General features: G+C 46.9%; 3 non-coding genes and 1 pseudogene across 3 annotated transcripts; all 4 read left to right on the plus strand.

The window, feature by feature from the left end:
* Positions 1-993: 993 nt before the first annotated feature.
* On the plus strand, positions 994-1,157 carry LOC132134603 (U1 spliceosomal RNA). Its single transcript, XR_009429659.1, has one exon. It is a non-coding gene; the product is annotated as a U1 spliceosomal RNA (small nuclear RNA).
* An 8,521-nt stretch (positions 1,158-9,678) lies between these two features.
* On the plus strand, positions 9,679-9,842 carry LOC132134640 (U1 spliceosomal RNA). Its single transcript, XR_009429695.1, has one exon. It is a non-coding gene; the product is annotated as a U1 spliceosomal RNA (small nuclear RNA).
* Positions 9,843-16,086: 6,244 nt separating this feature from the next.
* LOC132134698 (U2 spliceosomal RNA) lies at positions 16,087-16,263 on the plus strand (annotated as a pseudogene).
* Positions 16,264-16,614: 351 nt separating this feature from the next.
* On the plus strand, positions 16,615-16,778 carry LOC132134764 (U1 spliceosomal RNA). Its single transcript, XR_009429758.1, has one exon. It is a non-coding gene; the product is annotated as a U1 spliceosomal RNA (small nuclear RNA).
* Positions 16,779-17,486: the final 708 nt, after the last annotated feature.

A 17,486-nucleotide genomic window follows, 5' to 3' on the forward strand; every position in this document is an offset into this window, starting at 1 on the left:
ACTCGGTGACTTGATAGCCCTCAAAGGGCCCTGTCTGAAGCCACCTCCCCCAAGTCGATAGACCCCCGGGAGCCAGAGATATGGACCCGCAAATGCAAAAAGTCCCAAAATTTGACCGGCCATAACTCACTCGAAAAGAGGAGAAACAACACCAAAATCTGGTCAAAATTAGACCTTTGAGAGCTCTATCCGACGACACTAGCCCCATGTCCCTATGACCCCGGGGGTCCGAGTTACGGCCTCCCAAAATGTGGAATTTGAACCATTATAACTCAGGAACTGGACCACCCAGGAACTCGAGGGTGGTCGCATACGGTAGGCCCCTCGACCCTCTAGGGATCCCCCGAATTTGAGCCCCGGGTTCCACCGCTTCGCGGAGATATTAGCAAAAAAATAGTACCATCCACCCCCCTCGTACCTACTCATCCATGCCGGCCAGGGTGCACACTTCCCGGCTAGAGAAGGCAGCTCGAGGGGGGTGGAAGTCGGAAGAAAATTTTTTTATGAGGCCTAGAGAAAACAGTTGTACTGTACTCAGGGCACTCAGAGGAATCCATTTTTGTAAGTTTTATCCGATAATACTGTAGAATTTGCATGAAAATGAGCGTTGAATTTTGGCACACATATGCACCACATGTGGTGCGTATCTCACTTTTCATTATATAGCAACTGTATTTGCAACAAGGAATGAGATCTGCCATGCTGTGGTGTATTGCGAACTTTTTTCCTGATGCGCCCTCCTGGGGTCTTGGACTCTTCCATGAACGATGCACCCACCTGAGGTCTTTCACAGACGAGGTGATGCACCGAATCAGGTGTGTTTGGTTAAAGAGAGTCATCTAAAACCGGCGTTGGGAAGCCCCGGCCCATGAGCTTGGCAGTTTCCAGGCCAGTAACGGAAGGCACCCATCCTTCCTTTCCTGGAGGGGGGCTAACCGTTGGTGTGGACGGTAGAGACGCAAATCATACCTCTGGCTGACCGCCTGGGCCTTCATACTTACCTGGCAGGGGAGACACCATGATCAAGAAGGCGGTTCACCCAGGGCGAGGCTTGCCCATTGCACTCCGGCCATGCTGACCCCTGCGAATTCCCCAAATGCGGGAATCTCGACTGCATAATTTATGGTAGTGGGGGACTGCGTTCGCACTCTCCCCTGAAATTGTTGGTGAAACAAAGCAGAAGAGGTTTTTTTTGCGTTTTGCGTTTTTTTTTGCGTTTCAGGGGACAGGGGAGTTCTGTCACATGCGAGGTATGTGTTGTGCGCCTGTGAAACAAAGTCAGTTACGCTCTTGAAAAATCGGACCCTGGTGGGTGGTTCAGTTCGAATATAGCACAGACCTTACTTTGAAAGTCGATTGGACTGACTGCAGCCTAGCTGTAGCTGTCTCCATGTTGTTTGGTTGCCTTTTTCAATTGGTATTAATTTTGTTGTCGCTTACAGCGCCACCGAGTGGCCTGTCGCAGCGCCCTTTTTCACCTTGCTTCTGACTGAGCCCCTGCACAGGTGTGCCGATTTGGGTGAAGGGATCTCATTCCTTCCTGGAGTTATAGCCATTCGAGCCATCTCGGACACGCCACGTTAGCACGTTTTGAGGTCCCCTCGCCAAGGTGAATGGAAATTTCCACTTTTTTGGGATGATTATTGACAGGCAGACTCCAGAGAAGCTTTCTGTGCTGCTTTGGGTGGGACTGGGCCAAATACCTGGCGCTAGGTTGCAAAAGAAGGTTTTCGACAAAATCCCAAATACCCGAAAATTCTCTCAGAGCGACGAGCCAATCTGAGACCTGCGTCTGGTTCGGCTCGAGCCAAGGATTCCCATTACATAAGGGTACTACCATCCCCCAGCGTTTTTAGGTCCCCCAGACTTACCAAAGCCGAGATGGGCATCGCCGTGTCCGGCTTCCTGCCCGCTGCGTCTTAGCGGCATCGCTTCTCGGCCTTTTGGCTAAGATCACGTATCTTGTCAGACGGTTTAGACTGCGATCGCCTCTTGGAGGTTTCCTGACTCGAGATCTTTTTATATCTTGAGTCACACAACTTCGAGAGGTACATTGAACTCTGCTGCTTCGGGCTCCAACACGTTTTAAGGTAAGGTCTTTTAATTATTTATTTGGTTATTTATTATTGTATTTATTGTTGTTTTAAGTTTCTGGGCTGTTGGTGCCTCCATCATGTCGGCTGCCCGTGCCGGCGTGCGGAGGCACCACAGCGTGCGCTTTTGTTTTAAAGAGGTGAATGGCAAGCTCCTAGGGATGTCACGTCTTGACTTCTCCAGAAAGTCCTTTTTTTTTTGGAGCGTCCATTCAGGTATAAGTTTGAGGGCTCGTGTACGTGGGTTAAGGGGACCTGCGCGCTGACCCCAAAAAATTTTTGACGGACGCGGCGTCGATGTCTGCCGGACCGCGCTGGCCCACGGGAGACCCCTGACCGGCGCAGGAGGATCTGGACCCCCGAGGGGCCCCGCGGAAGCCCACCCAAATTTGAGGCCCCTACATGCCATTCAGCACTTCTCCATAGGGTGGTGCACGGAGCAGTACACCTCAGGTTTAAAACAGTGGCATTTACCCGAATGGGGGGTGTACGATTTTTTTGCCCACGAAACCTATATTTGTCCATTTGACCTTTAAAGTTACAGAATGACCACGGAACCGATGCGGACCCCCGTCGGACCCCCAACCGGGTCCCACGAACCCATTATTTGTCCATTTGACCATTATATTCACACAATGACTGCGGATCATCTGCAGACCCCTTGCGGACCCCCACCCTGGGTCCCACGAACCCCGTATTTGTCCATTTGACCATTATATTCACACAATGACTGCGGATCATCTGCGGACCACTTGCGGACCCCCACCCTGGGTCCCACGAACCCACTATTTGTCCATTTGACCATTATGTTCACACAATGACTGCGGATCATCTGCGGACCACTTGCGGACCCCCACCCTGGGTCCCACGAACCCACTATTTGCCAAACTGCACCAATCTCGGGTCAGAGTAAGACCTCCAGAAGGCCTACCGAACACCGCTGCCCCCCCATCCATAACACCCCGGGGGGCGAAGTTATTGCCCCACACATTTTTAATAGTCAAATGGAAGGAAGAGACCTAGCAACTTGAAACTCGGTGACTTGATAGCCCTCAAAGGGCCCTCTCTGAAGCCACCTCCCCCAAGTCGATAGACCCCCGGGGGCCAGAGATACGGGCCCGCAAATGCAAAAAGTCCCAAAATTTGACCGGCAATAACTCACCCAAAAAGAGAGGAAAAAACACCAAACTCAGGTCAAAATTAGACCTTTGGGAGCTCTATCCGACTACACCAGCCCCATGTTCCTATGACCCCGGGGGTCCGAGTTATGGCCCCACAAAATGTGGAATTTGAACCGTTATAACTCAGGAACCGGAACACCCAGGAACTCGAGGGTGGTCGCATACGGTAGGCCCCTCGATCCTCTAGGGATCCCCCGAATTTTAGCCTCGGGGTCCACCGCTTCGCGGAGATATTAGCAAAAAATAGTACCATCCACCCCCCTCATACCTACTCATCCATGCCGGCCAGGGTGCACCCTCCCTGGCTAGAAAAGGCAGCTCGAGAGGGTGGAAGTCGGAAGAAAATTTTTTTATGAGGCCTAGAGAAAACACTTGTACTGTACTCAGGGCACTCAGAGGAATCCGTTTTTGTAAGTTTTATCCCATTATACAGTAGAAATATGCATAGAAAAAATGTTGGATTTTGGTTATTTGGTAACCAAAATGTCACAGACTTTGCCAAGCTGTAACTCCGCCAAAACGGGGCCAAACTGCACCAAACTCGGGTCAGAGTAAGAACTCCAGAAGGCCTACCGAACACCGCTGCCCCCCCCATCCATAACACCCCGGGGGCGGAGTTATGGCCCCCCACATTTTTGATAGTCAAATGGAAGGAGACCTAGCGACTTGAAACTTGGTGACTTGATAGCCCTCGAAGGGCCCTCTCTGAAGCCACCTCCCCCAAGTCGATAGACCCCCGGGGGCCAGAGATATGGACCCGCAAATGCAAAAAGTCCCAAAATTTGACCGGCCATAACTCACTCGGAAAGAAGGGAAACAACACCAAACTCTGGTCAAAATTAGACCTTTGGGAGCTCTATCCGACGACACCAGCCCCATGTTCCTATGACCCCGGGCGTCCGAGTTACGGCCCCCAAAATGTGGGATTTGAACCGTTATAACTCAGGAACCGGACCACCCAGGAACTCGAGGGTGGTCGCATTTATATAAATGCATTATATAAGAAAAATAAAATAAATAAATAAACATGTTCAGAAAGATTCAGAGCAAACTGATATTAACCTTAACTATAACTATTTACAAAAAAAAGAAAAAAGAAAAATGGAACAGGCTATCAAAACAAATAAAAAGATAACCTTACTTTTTTATCGTAGAAATAAAAGGAGTAGAACAATTATCATAAAAAATATCAAAACAAACAATTTAAATAGCTACATAAATTATTTACGGGGATTTTTTTTTTAATTTCTCCAGTCTCTTTTTTTACTTGCTGCACCAGCTTTTTAGACGCTATTTCCTGTGGTGATTTAAGTGGGGAGTTCTTCACCATCAGTCTGCGTCTGAGGACCATCTTCATTAATGTGCTTATTTCCTTATAGAAATAATAAGAAAGGCAAAGTGTTAGTGAACATGTCTACTTGTCACAAACAGTTAAACCAATCCATGGGAAATTGTACTTACTGAAGCAGATTTCCCAGACTTCTGGCCTTCTTCGGCATCGGGAGGGCTGTCGGAGAGCGTTGGGCTGGTGGATGAGGACTTTTCCTCAGCTGGCATCTTGTGGGGTTTTGTCGTCTTTCTTCTCTTGGCACCTTGCTGCCTTGGACTATCAGCTTCCTCACCCACAACAGCTGTATCAAAGAGGCGACGGTGTTCTGCTGCCTGCTTTGCATTAAGGTTGAGGGCATAAAACCTGTCAGCTGTGGTGGTGATGAACTGTGCCACTTTGTGCCTATCTTCCGGGCAGTGAGTGTTCTTTGCCTTTTTGGAGAGAGAACAGCATAGGCAAAGAGTTAGAAAAAAACACACCAGAAACTCATAAAGCCGGGACAAGTACAGGAATGCTTACATGGGTGGCGATGGCAGTCCTCACATCAGTAAATGTGGGTGTGCCTGGTAACCCCATGCTCGCCCACGCATCCTGAAAATACTTGTTCAAGTTTTTGCAGGAGCTGGCCTTTGAGGTAAAGAAGAAATAGTTTGCAACTCGTCCCCCTACCAAGTTGGACCGGAGTGAAAGGAATTCCTCAAGCCACCCATACTCCTCCTGGTCCAGGGCCAGCTGGGCTGCACCAAAGGCCTGGTTGGTCTTGTGGGCTGATATCTTTAGAAACAGTGAGAAGTGGCATAAGCTGAGTTTTATTTTAAAGAAAACCATGTGGACAACGAGAGACAGAGAGAAAGAGAACCACTCACCTTAATGACAAAGTGGCCTTCTGTAGCTGTCGCACGGGCATCCTCCACCTCTTTAATTGTTACATTTTGGAACACCCCTCCACGGTGACCATAAATGCTGGCCCAGTAAGTGGTGAGGTGTCCATAAAAAGACCATTGGTCCTTTTTCTCAGGACTAGTCTTCAGACGATCTTCACAGAAAAAAAGAGAAGCATAAAGGATCACATTGATCGCCAAATAATGAGAGGAGAAAGGATTCAAAAACTTACCCAGAATCTCAGAAAAAATTTTTTTGGCAGAGTCCCGGCAAGCTCGCAGTGTGGCTTTAGGGATCAGGCGGGCCTCCTTGGCTTGTTTTACAGCCAGCTCGTGGACTGCCACGCTGCGCTTTACTGGGCGGGTCAAGTTCTGGATTTCCCTCCTAATCCCAATGAAAGCCACACGGGAGAGCCGGCATGTGGGCGGCGGGGTCTCATTAAGATATTTGAGGAACTGTGCCACATTTTTTAGGTAATGGTGCACAGTTGGCTCTGCAATGTTGCATTTCCTTAAAAAAGACAGCCAGGACCGGACCTTTGCCCTGTTGTCCAAAAACATCAAGCTGGCCAGATTGGTCTGGCCAGCTGACATATATGAAATAAAAAATTTTATTCTAAAAATCTTTGAGGACACATTATTTATTAATTTCGGAGTGGGGTTGATGCCCTCCCAGTGGGCCCTGGACTCCTCAATGAGCTGATCTGCAAAAAGAAAGCACAAGAGAAGGACCAGGTGAGTCAGGTCGATAACATAGAGGTAAACACTAACAAACATTATTATTATTATTATTATTATATTAAATTAAATTAAATTAAATATATAATAAATTATATATATATATATATATATATATATATATATATATATATATATATATATATATATATATATATATATATATATATATATATATATATATATATATATACATAATATGTGTGTGTATATGTATAATTATATTACTATAATTTTCTAGTCTAATAAACTACAAATGGTACTATTTCCTTGGTCACTTATCAGTCTATTTCTCATTTCTCTTGTAGTCTAACAAACTATAAATGGGGCTATTTCCTTGGTTCACTTACCAGTCTATTTCTAATTCAACTTCTAGTCTAATGAACAACAAATGAGATTATTTCCTTGGTTCACTTACCAGTCTATTTCTCAGGTAACTTCTAGTCTAATAATCTACAAATAGGAGATTTATTAATGAAAGTTATTGTATGGTGTTATCAAAGTGACAAGTGTCATACTCACTTAGGGCTGGCACGTGGTCCGGAAAGGGGTATGGTGCATCGGAGGAGTGGGCCTTCTTTGAAGGCCCGGCGACCTCCTCCTCGGGTCCTGTGGCTGGCTCTGCCTCAGGCCTGGTGGCTGGCTCTTCATCTAGTCTGTCAACCTGCGACTCTGAGCACTCCTCCTCCCCAGGGCTGTTGAGGGCCGATAGCAGACTATGTGTTGCCCGTGCAACCTGCCTAGAGGGGGTGGGATTTGACCGCTTCCTCAGCTGCCGGTACCGCCGTGAGAAGCTCTCCCAGAAGCAATGGATAGGAGAAGCTTGCGCTCCTTCACATTCCGCACCTTGTGAAAGACACGAAGGTGTTGGCTTAGCTGATTATAGCCACGAAAGCACAAGGGACAGTCGTCCAAAGCTATATCTACTTTTGTTAAAACACTAAAGGATGAATAGCAAAAGGATGAATGCAAGGGACACTGCCCAAGCATTGGTTACTTATATAACTTTTTAGGTCCCATTTGTAGTCTGTTAATACAACTTTGAGTCTAATACATTAGAGAGCACAATTTGCAGTCTATTTCTCATTACACTTCTAGTTTAATAAACTACAAATTTGACTATTCCTTTGATTCACTCACCAGTTTTTTTTCATTCTTTTTCTAGTCTAATAAACTACAAATGGGACTATTCCCTTGGATCACTTACCAGTCTATTTCTCATTCAACTTCTAGTCTAATAAACTACAAATAGTACTATTTCCTTGGTCACCTACCAGTCTATTTCTCATTCATTTTCTAGTCTGATAAACTACAAATATGACTATTTCCTTGATTCAGTTACCAGTCTATTTTTCATACCACCTCTAGTCTAAGAAACTACAAATGGAACTATTTTCTTGGTCACTTACCAGTCTATTTCTCATTCCACTTTTATTCTAATAAACTGTAAATTACCTTGGTCCCTTACCAGTCTATTTCCCATTCATTTTCTAGTCTAATGACTAATGACATCCACCCCCCTCGCACCTACTCATCCATGCCGGCCAGGGTGCACCCTCCCCGGCTAGAGAAGGCAGCTTGAGGGGGGTGGAAGTCGGAAGAAATTTTTTTTTTATGAGGCCTAGAGAAAACACTTGTACTGTACTCAGGGCACTCAGGGGATCCATTTTTGTAAGTTTTATCCCATTATACTGTAGAAATATGCATAGAAAAAAGTCAGACCAGGGGGCCGTCTATCCGACGACACTAGCCCCATGTCCCTATGACCCCGGGGGTCAAAACGGCCAAAACGGGGCCAAACTGCACCAAACTCGGGACGGAGTAAGACCTCCAGAAGGCCTACCGAACACAGCTGTCCCCCCATCCATAACACCCCGGGGGGCGAATTTATGGCCCCCCACATTTTTGATAGTCAAATGGAAGGAAGAGACCTAGCAACTTGAAACTCGGTGACTTGATAGCCCTCAAAGGGCCCTCTCTGAAGCCACCTCCCCCAAGTCCCCCGGGAGCCAGAGATATGGACCCGCAAATGCAAAAAGTCCCAAAATTTGACTGGCCATAACTCACTCGAAAAGAGGAGAAACAACACCAAACTCTGGTCAAAATTAGACCTTTGGGAGCTCTATCCGACGACACTAGCCCCATGTCCCTATGACCCTGGGGGTCCGAGTTACGGCCCCCCAAAATGTGGAATTTGAACCATTATAACTCAGGAACTGGACCACCCAGGAACTCGAGGGTGGTTGCATACGGTAGGCCCCTCGACCCTCTAGGGATCCCCCGAATTTCAGGTTCCACCGCTTCGCGGAGATATTAGCAAAAAAATAGTATCATCCACCCCCCTCGTACCTACTCATCCATGCCGGCCAGGGTGCACGCTCCCTGGTTAGAAAAGGCAGCTCGAGGGGGGTGGAAGTCGGAAGAAATTTTTTTATGAGGCCTAGAGAAAACACTTGTACTGTACTCAGGGCACTCAGAGGAATCCATTTTTGTATGTTTTATCCCATAATACTGTAGAAATATGCATATAAAAATGTTGGATTTTGGTTAATTAACCAAAATGTCACAGATTTTGCCAAGCTGTAACTCCGCCAAAACGTGTCCAAACTGCACCAAAATCGGGTCAAAGTCAGACCAGGGGGCCCTCTATCCGACGACACCTGCCCCATGTCCCTATGACCCCGGGGGTCAAAGTTACGGCCCCCCAAAATGTGGGATTTGAACCGTTATAACTCAGGAACCGGACCACCCAAGAACTCGAGGGTGGTCGCATACGGTAGGCCCCTCGACCCTCTAGGGATCCCCCGAATTTCAGCCCCGGGGTCCACCGCTTCGCGGAGATATTAGCAAAAAAATAGTACCATCCAACCCCCCTCGCACCTACTCATCCATGCCGGCCAGGGTGCACACTTCCCGGCTAGAGAAGGCAGCTCGAGGGGGGTGGAAGTCGGAAGAAAAATTTTTTATGAGGCCTAGAGAAAACAGTTGTACTGTACTCAGGGCACTCAGAGGAATCCATTTTTGTAAGTTTTATCCGATAATACTGTAGAATTTGCATAAAAATGAGCGTTGAATTTTGGCACACATGTGCACCACATGTGGTGCGTATCTCGCTTTTCATTAAATAGCAACTGTATTTGCAACAAGGAATGAGATCTGCCATGCTGTGGTGTATTGCGAACTTTTTTCCTGATGCGCCCTCCTGGGGTCTTGGACTCTTCCATGAACGATGCACCCACCTGAGGTCTTTCACAGACGAGGTGATGCACCGAATCAGGTGTGTTTGGTTAAAGAGAGTCATCTAAAACCGGCGTTGGGAAGCCCCGGCCCATGAGCTTGGCAGTTTCCAGGCCAGTAACGGAAGGCACCCATCTTTCCTTTCCTGGAGGGGGGCTAACCGTTGGTGTGGACGGTAGAGACGCAAATCATACCTCTGGCTGACCGCCTGGGCCTTCATACTTACCTGGCAGGGGAGACACCATGATCAAGAAGGCGGTTCACCCAGGGCGAGGCTTGCCCATTGCACTCCGGCCATGCTGACCCCTGCGAATTCCCCAAATGCGTGAATCTCGACTGCATAATTTATGGAAGTGGGGGACTGCGTTCGCGCTCTCCCCTGAAATTGTTGGTGAAACAAAGCAGAAGAGGTTTTTTATGCGTTTCGCGTTTTTTTTGCGTTTCAGAATGGGGAGTTCTGTCACATGCGTGGTATGTGTTGTGCGCCTGTGAAACAAAGTCAGTTACGCTCTTGAAAAATCGGACCCTGGTGGGTGGTTCAGTTCGAATATAGCACAGACCTTACTTTGAAAGTCGATTGGACTGACTGCAGCCTAGCTGTAGCTGTCTCCATGTTGTTTGGTTGTCCTTTTTCAATTGGTATTAGTTTTGTTGTCGCTTACAGCGCCACCGAGTGGCCTGTCGCAGCGCCCTTTTTCACCTGGCCTCTGACTGAGCCCCTGCACAGGTGTGCCGATTTGGGTGAAGGGATCTCATTCCTTCCTGGAGTTATAGCCATTCGAGCCATCTTGGACACGCCACCTTAGCACGTTTTGAGGTCCCCTCGCCAAGGTGAATGAAAATTTCCACTTTTTTGGGATGATTATTGACAGCCAGACTCCAAAGAAGCTTTCTGTGCTGCTTTGGGTGGGACTGGGCCAAATACCTGGCGCTAGGTTGCAAAAGAAGGTTTTCGACAAAATCCCAAATACCCGAAAATTCCGTCAGAGCGATGAGCCAATCTGAGACCTGCGTCTGGTTCGGCTCGAGCCAAGGATTCCCATGACATAAGGCACGTGGCTCTGCGACGAACCGTTTGGGAATTACGAGCGATGCCGTACTTTCCGTCGCTGCAGTGCCAGCGTCAGGCCGAGCGTGACGAGGCCCGGTGACGTTGCAGACAGGGGAGGGTACTACCATCCCCCAGCGTTTTTAGGTCCCCCAGACTTACCAAAGCCGAGATGGGCATCGCCGTGTCCGGCTTCCTCCCCGCTGCGTCTTAGCGGCATCGCTTCTCGGCCTTTTGGCTAAGATCACGTATCTTGTCGGACGGTTGAGACTGCGATCGCCTCTTGGAGGTTTCCTGACTAGAGATCTTTTTATATCTTGAGTCACACAACTTCGAGAGGTACATTGAACTCTGCTGCTTCGGGCTAAAACAAGTTTTAAGGTAAGGTCTTTTAATTATTTATTTGGTTATTTATTATTGTATTTATTGTTGTTTTAAGTTTTTAGGCTGTTGGTGCCTCCACCATGTCGGCTGCCCGTGCCGGCGTGCGGAGGCACCACAGCGTGCATTTTTTATTCAGGCAGGTTGAGGGGAAGCTCTTTTGAATGTCACGTATGGACTTTTCCAGCAAGCTGATCCAAAAGACCTTAGCTTTTAGATCTGACGACCTGAATTGTTTGATGACTCTGCCCTTGAACAAAGGATTTGATGTTTAATCAAATTAAACAAACCGCTTCCCTGCTTAATGACTTTTGGCAAAGGTTTGATTCAGTTAAAGCCCAGTTCTCCATGTTCACTGTCGAGAAACTTTCTGATAACACACTTAAAACTGTGATTGTAAGAATGTTCAATGAAACAGTGACTGGAGATGATATTTATGTTTGGTTGGGTAGATTTTGCACTGTTCGAGGCCAGCCTGTCAAAGTGTTAGATGAAGATGGCATTTGGACATGCTTCTGGCGAATTCCCATTAAACAATGGGAAGACGCTGGGGGCTACCAGGGCCTGAAACATCTGCCTTCCATGATTGTGCTCTGAGAGAACAGAGGCTACATACCAAACTCTGCAGGAAGGGTTGCAGGTTTGGTCATCTCGCTGAAGCATGCCAAGAGTTAGTATGTGGGAAGTGTAGAGAAATTGGTCACAGTTTGATGATTGTACCAATGGCAGACGGTGCAATCTTTGTGGAGAAACAAACCACCTCTACAGAGACTGCCCTAAAAGTTTTGCCAACAAGCTCAAAATGGCCGCCCCACATGGGCAACAAACGAATGAACAAAGGAAAGAGGAGGCGGTCCCTGAGGTTTTGGCGGGAATTTCAAATTCCCAGCCGGCCTCAGAAATTGGGCAGGAAGGAGGAAGTGGGACGGCTACAGGGGCGGAGGCAACGGAACAGGAAATGGTCATGGAAGGAGAGGAAAGTGAGGAAAAAACAAATTCCTCACTAGTAACAGTTTCGGATGGGGTGCAGGAATCTACCGGGAGTGAGACAGAGTGTTCACTCCCTAACGCTCAGGTGCAAAAAAGACCTGCGGGGTCTCCTCTGATTGTAACGGAGGAGAAAAAATCTAGGGCAGCATATAAGCTTGATAGTTCTGATTCGGTAGATCTGGAGCGCATGTGGCCCCTAGAGTCCCCCAATGAGGTTTCCTTTTTGCACATTAAGCTAACAGCATCGTCGCCAAAGGAGCCACAAGAGGTTTCCTCTGTGGCCTCTGAAGCGACAGGCATTTGCCCTCCTGATCCCAGCTCGTCTGAGGAAAAGGAAAGGCAAATGCAACAAGATATAACATGATTTTAATCATATCTTTGTAGTCTTTTTACTGTCTTCTGTTTTAAATGTCTTATACCTTTTTAACCCTACTACTCATGGCCCTCACCATCTCTACTATCAATGTAAGAAGTGTGAGGTCCACCATTAGAGCACAGAGTATTTTGTCCCTTTTAAAATCTTTTAAGTCAGATTTGTTTTTATTACAAGAGTGTTCTCTGCCCTTTTTAACTAGGTACAAGAAAATGGAGGAGCTATGGTCCGCAGGAGCCTCCATATGGAGCGGATCAAATTTTAACAAAAATGACGGAGTTGCGGTTTTAATTAATAATCCTAATATCTTGGTGAAGGGCAGCACTGTGGTGAGGCAAGGCCGGGCACTTTTAGTAAATCTGACCTTTTTAGACAGGGATTTTAATGTTCTTAATGTATATGGTTATGGAAAAGAATGAAAGATATGAGCTTTTAGAAGACTTGCAACCCCACATGCTAGGTAGGGCCCCCCTAATGGTAGCAGGGGATTTTAATTGTGTTTTATCCAAAACAGACAGGAAAAGGGTAGGGGAGGATTTTAGAGTGGACAAAACGTCGGTTTTATTGCAGGGTTTAGTCAGAGATTTTAATTTAGTCGACTGTTTTAAAATTTTGCATCAAAGAGAGGAGGGCTTCACCTGGTTCAGTGGTGATGGTGACAAAGCCTCTCGAATCGACTACGTTTTTACAAGGGACTGCCCGCCGACCGATGCTACATTAACCCCCCTCTTTTTCTCTGATCACATGATGCTGTCTTGCACCCTTTCACTGCCCATGGGTGTGACGGTAGGGGGAGGGCTGTGGAAGCTGAACTGTTCCCTGTTGGAAAACAAGGATATAGTTTTAGAATATAGGGAACAGTTCAGCCAATGGCAGAACCTCCAAGACTTTTACGATACACGTGCACAGTGGTGGGAGATGGTAAAGGACCGGACAAGACAGTTTTTTAGAAAGATAGGGAAAGAAAAGAAGAGTAGGGAAAAGAAACGCATGTTGGGGTTCCAGAAAAGACTACAAAGGTATTTTAATCTTTTAAATAATGGTTTTGATTTTAACGAGGAATTCAGGAAGTAAAAAAAGAAATGTCAGTTTTAGCCAATATAGAAAGTAAAGGGGTCCTTTTAAGAAGTAAAGAGAGAGAAATAGAAGAAGGCGAAAAGTGTACCAGATATTTTTTTAAGAAAATAATAACAAGGGGTGGGGGGTTAACCAGGGTTAAAACAAGGGATAGGGAGGTTAACACAACAAAAGAGATTTTAGAGGATGTGGAAAAATTTTATGGGGCATTATATAGTTTTAAAAAGGTACACTTTGACACTGCAAAAGAAGTTTTACATTTTATTGAGGAAAGGGTTGACTGTCAAAATTAGATTTTAACCCAAGATTTTAACATCTTAGAAATCCAAAAAGCTCTTGGAGGTTTCAAGAAGGGGAAGTCCCCAGGAGTGGATGGACTTCCCCTAGAGTTTTATCTAACATTTTGGGACATTTTAGGACAAGAGCTTTTGACAGTTTTTAAAGAGTTTGAGACCCTCGACAGACTTCCAGACAGTTTTAGAATAGGGATAGTTTCTTTACTTCACAAAAAAGGTGACCGGACTGACTTAAAAAACTGGAGACCCATAACACTTTTAAATTTTGATTATAAACTTTTTAGCAAAATTTTAGCAACACGCATGTCAACGGCTTTAGAGGACGTGATTCACCCGGATCAAGCTTGTTCTGTGCCCGGAAGAAAGATAACAGACAGCCTAGTGCTGATCAGAGACGCCATCTGTTATGCGAGAGACAGAAATATTCGGCTAGTAGTCCTAAATTTAGACTTTGAAAAAGCATTTGACCGAGTCTCGCACCAGTACCTTTTTCAGGTACTGCAAAAAATGGGTTTTCCAAAGAGGTTTGTAGCCTGGGTGGGACTGCTGTACAAGGGACTAGTCAGCAAATTCCTTGTAAACGGGCATCTTTCCAAAACTGTGAACATACATGGACGATGTTACTCTTTTAACCACAGACATTTTATCTATACGAAGAGCACTGGACTTGACTGACTGGTACGGTCGGGCCTCGGGCGCCAAACTCAATAGAAACAAGTCTGAGGCCCAGCTCCTCGGGCCGTGGGGGGACGTGGACACAGGAGGACTTGATTTGGTTTTTAAAGACAACGATTTTAAAATTTTAGGTGTTAAATTTGATAAAGAGGGTGGAGGACGGGAAAGCTGGACTGACTTGCTAGGGAAAGTTAGGAAAAGACTAGGGTTTTGGGGACTAAGACAGTTGACGATTGAAGGTAAAATTTTAATTTTTAAATCTGTGATTTTACCTCTGATTTTACTTGTTTGTTCTGTTTTTAGCCCCCCTCGGCAGTTCCAGGTGAAACTGGAGAGGGCGGTGTTTTACTTCCTGTGGGGGTCCAAGTGGGAGCGCCTGAAGAGGGAGACAGTCAAGAAAAGGCCAGAGAACGGTGGAAAAGGCCTCCCAGACCCCCACCTGTTTTTAGGCAGCTGCTTCACCGCCCTGCACATCAGTTATGCCATGACCCCATCCAAAGAAAACAAGACGGCTGCAATGGCGCGATTTTGGATGGGGTCTTACCTAAGAACTTTGAAAATTTTACCAGTAGATTTGAAAACCCCAGTGTCTTTTAACTTGCCTAAAGAGTACAGTTTTATAAAAAAGTTTTTAAAGAAATACCTTTTAGAGAGTGAAGATGTCACCATTTTAACTAAACACAAGTCTCTCATTTCTGTTGTGCAGGACCGGGAACCGGTGAGTCCAGTTCCGGGCCTCACACTAAGTGAGGCCAAACAAGTTTGGCGGAATGCGGCTCACCCTGCTCTCCAGAACAGGCACAAGGACTTATCGTGGATGGTGGCTCATGAGATCCTCCCGGTCAGGGCGGTTATGCACTCCAGAGGCATGGCCAAAAACCCCATCTGCCCTCGGTCCGGCTGCAATTCCCCGGAGACCGTCCACCACCTGCTCTGGGACTGCAGCACTGCGCGGGCCCTGTGGGCCAAGACCGGCCCCCTGTATTTCCCGTGCCTACCAGCAGGTGGGGCCCAGTTCGGGTACCAGCTCGCCATCCTTGGGGTGGGCCGGGGCTTGAAGGACTTGACGGCACAGAAATTTACCTCGCTCTGGCTCACCCTCAACGTCATCAAGGATGCCATCTGGGCCACCAGAAACCTGCTGGTGGGGAAGCGCGTTACGGTAACCCTCAATGCATGCGAGCTAAAGGTAACATCAATGCTGCAGGGGTACCGGACGACGATATTCGGACTGGGGGGCCGGGGTCGCACAGAGAGGGTCCCGGCAGGCACCGACCCTGGCTGCCCGTAGATGCACCCTCACCATTCTGGCTACGGGAACAGCGGGCCAGCGGGCCGGAGGAGAGGGGATCTCCGCTGAGCCCGTAAAGTAGCATCTCATGTCCCTGTTCTGGAGAGTGGGGTGAAGACCGACTTGATAAGGACTCACCCCCGGTCTTGCACAACAGATGGTTTTTTTTATTGGTTTTTATCCAATAAATTGGTTTTTATTGTGTTTTATCAATAAAATTGGTTTTATTAACATGCATATGAGGCTTGTTTGCTTTTTTAAATTTGTATTTTACTTTTGAAACCAATCGCACCTTTTAAACACACCCCAAATATGGCCTTTTAAAAACATGCAAAACACTGTGGTTTTAATCAAATGTTTTTTAACAATGATTGTTTCTTTCATTTTACCATGTGTATTTATTATATATTATATGGCTTGTTTTAATGTGTGCTTGAAAAGAAAAATGTGTGTGAAAGTAAAAATGCAAATGGAAAAAATGTAACTCGTGACAATAAAACTTTTTTGAAAGAAAAAAAATCTGTTCTTATCAGTTTAATATCTGATACGTCCCCCATCCGGGGACTACATATTAAATGGATTTTTAGATCACGGAGCTGGAGCCGGGGCTTGCTCCGTCCACTCCAAGCATCGGCCTGGTATTGCAGTGTCTCCAGGAACGGTGTGCTTTCCCTTTTTGGGGATTGCCGTTTATTGTGTCGAATAGCAGAACAAGGAATGAGATCTGCCATGCTGTGGTGTATTGCGAACTTTTTTCCTGATGCGCCCTCCTGGGGTCTTGGACTCTTCCACGAACGATGCACCCACCTGAGGTCTTTCACAGACGAGGTGATGCATCGAATCAGGTGTGTTTGGTTAAAGAGAGTCATCTAAAACCGGCGTTGGGAAGCACCGGCCCATGAGCTTGGCAGTTTCCAGGCCAGTAATGGAAGGCACCCGTCCTTCCTTTCCTGGAGGGGGGCTAACCGTTGGTGTGGACGGTAGAGACGCAAATCGTACCTCTGGCTGACCGCCTGGGCCTTCATACTAACCTGGCAGGGGAGACACCATGATCAAGAAGGCGGTTCACCCAGGGCGAGGCTTGCCCATTGCACTCCGGCCATGCTGACCCCTGCGAATTCCCCAAATGCGGGAATCTCGACTGCATAATTTATGGTAGTGGGGGACTGCGTTCGCGCTCTCCCCTGAAATTGTTGGTGAAACAAAGCAGAAGAGGTTTTTTCCAGGTTTTTTTTTTTTTGCGTTTCAGAATGGGGAGTTCTGTCACATGCGAGGTATGTGTTGTGCGCCTGTGAAACAACGCTTTCACCGATTTTTACGCTCTTGAAAAATCGGACCCTGGTGGGTGGTTCAGTTCGAATATAGCACAGACCTTACTTTGAAAGTCGATTGGACTGACTGCAGCCTAGCTGTAGCTGTCTCCATGTTGTTTGGTTGTCCTTTTTCAATTGGTATTAATTTTGTTGTCGCTTACAGCGCCACCGAGTGGCCTGTCGCAGCGCCCTTTTTCCCCTTGCTTCTGACTGAGCCCCTGCACAGGTGTGCCGATTTGGGTGAAGGGATCTCATTCCTTCCTGGAGTTATAGCCATTCGAGCCATCTCGGACACGCCACGTTAGCACGTTTTGAGGTCCCCTCGCCAAGGTGAATGGAAATTTCCACTTTTTTGGGATGATTATTGACAGGCAGACTCCAGAGAAGCTTTCTGTGCTGCTTTGGGTGGGACTGGGCCAAATACCTGGCGCTAGGTTGCAAAAGAAGGTTTTCGACAAAATCCCAAATACCCGAAAATTCTGTCAGAGCAACGAGCCAATCTGAGACCTGCGTCTGGTTCGGCTCGAGCCAAGGATTCCCATTACATAAGGCACGTGGCTCTGCGACGAACCGTTTGGGAGT

The sequence above is a fragment of the Carassius carassius genome, unplaced genomic scaffold, assembly GCF_963082965.1.
Source record: "Carassius carassius unplaced genomic scaffold, fCarCar2.1 SCAFFOLD_61, whole genome shotgun sequence".
NCBI lineage: Eukaryota > Metazoa > Chordata > Actinopteri > Cypriniformes > Cyprinidae > Carassius > Carassius carassius.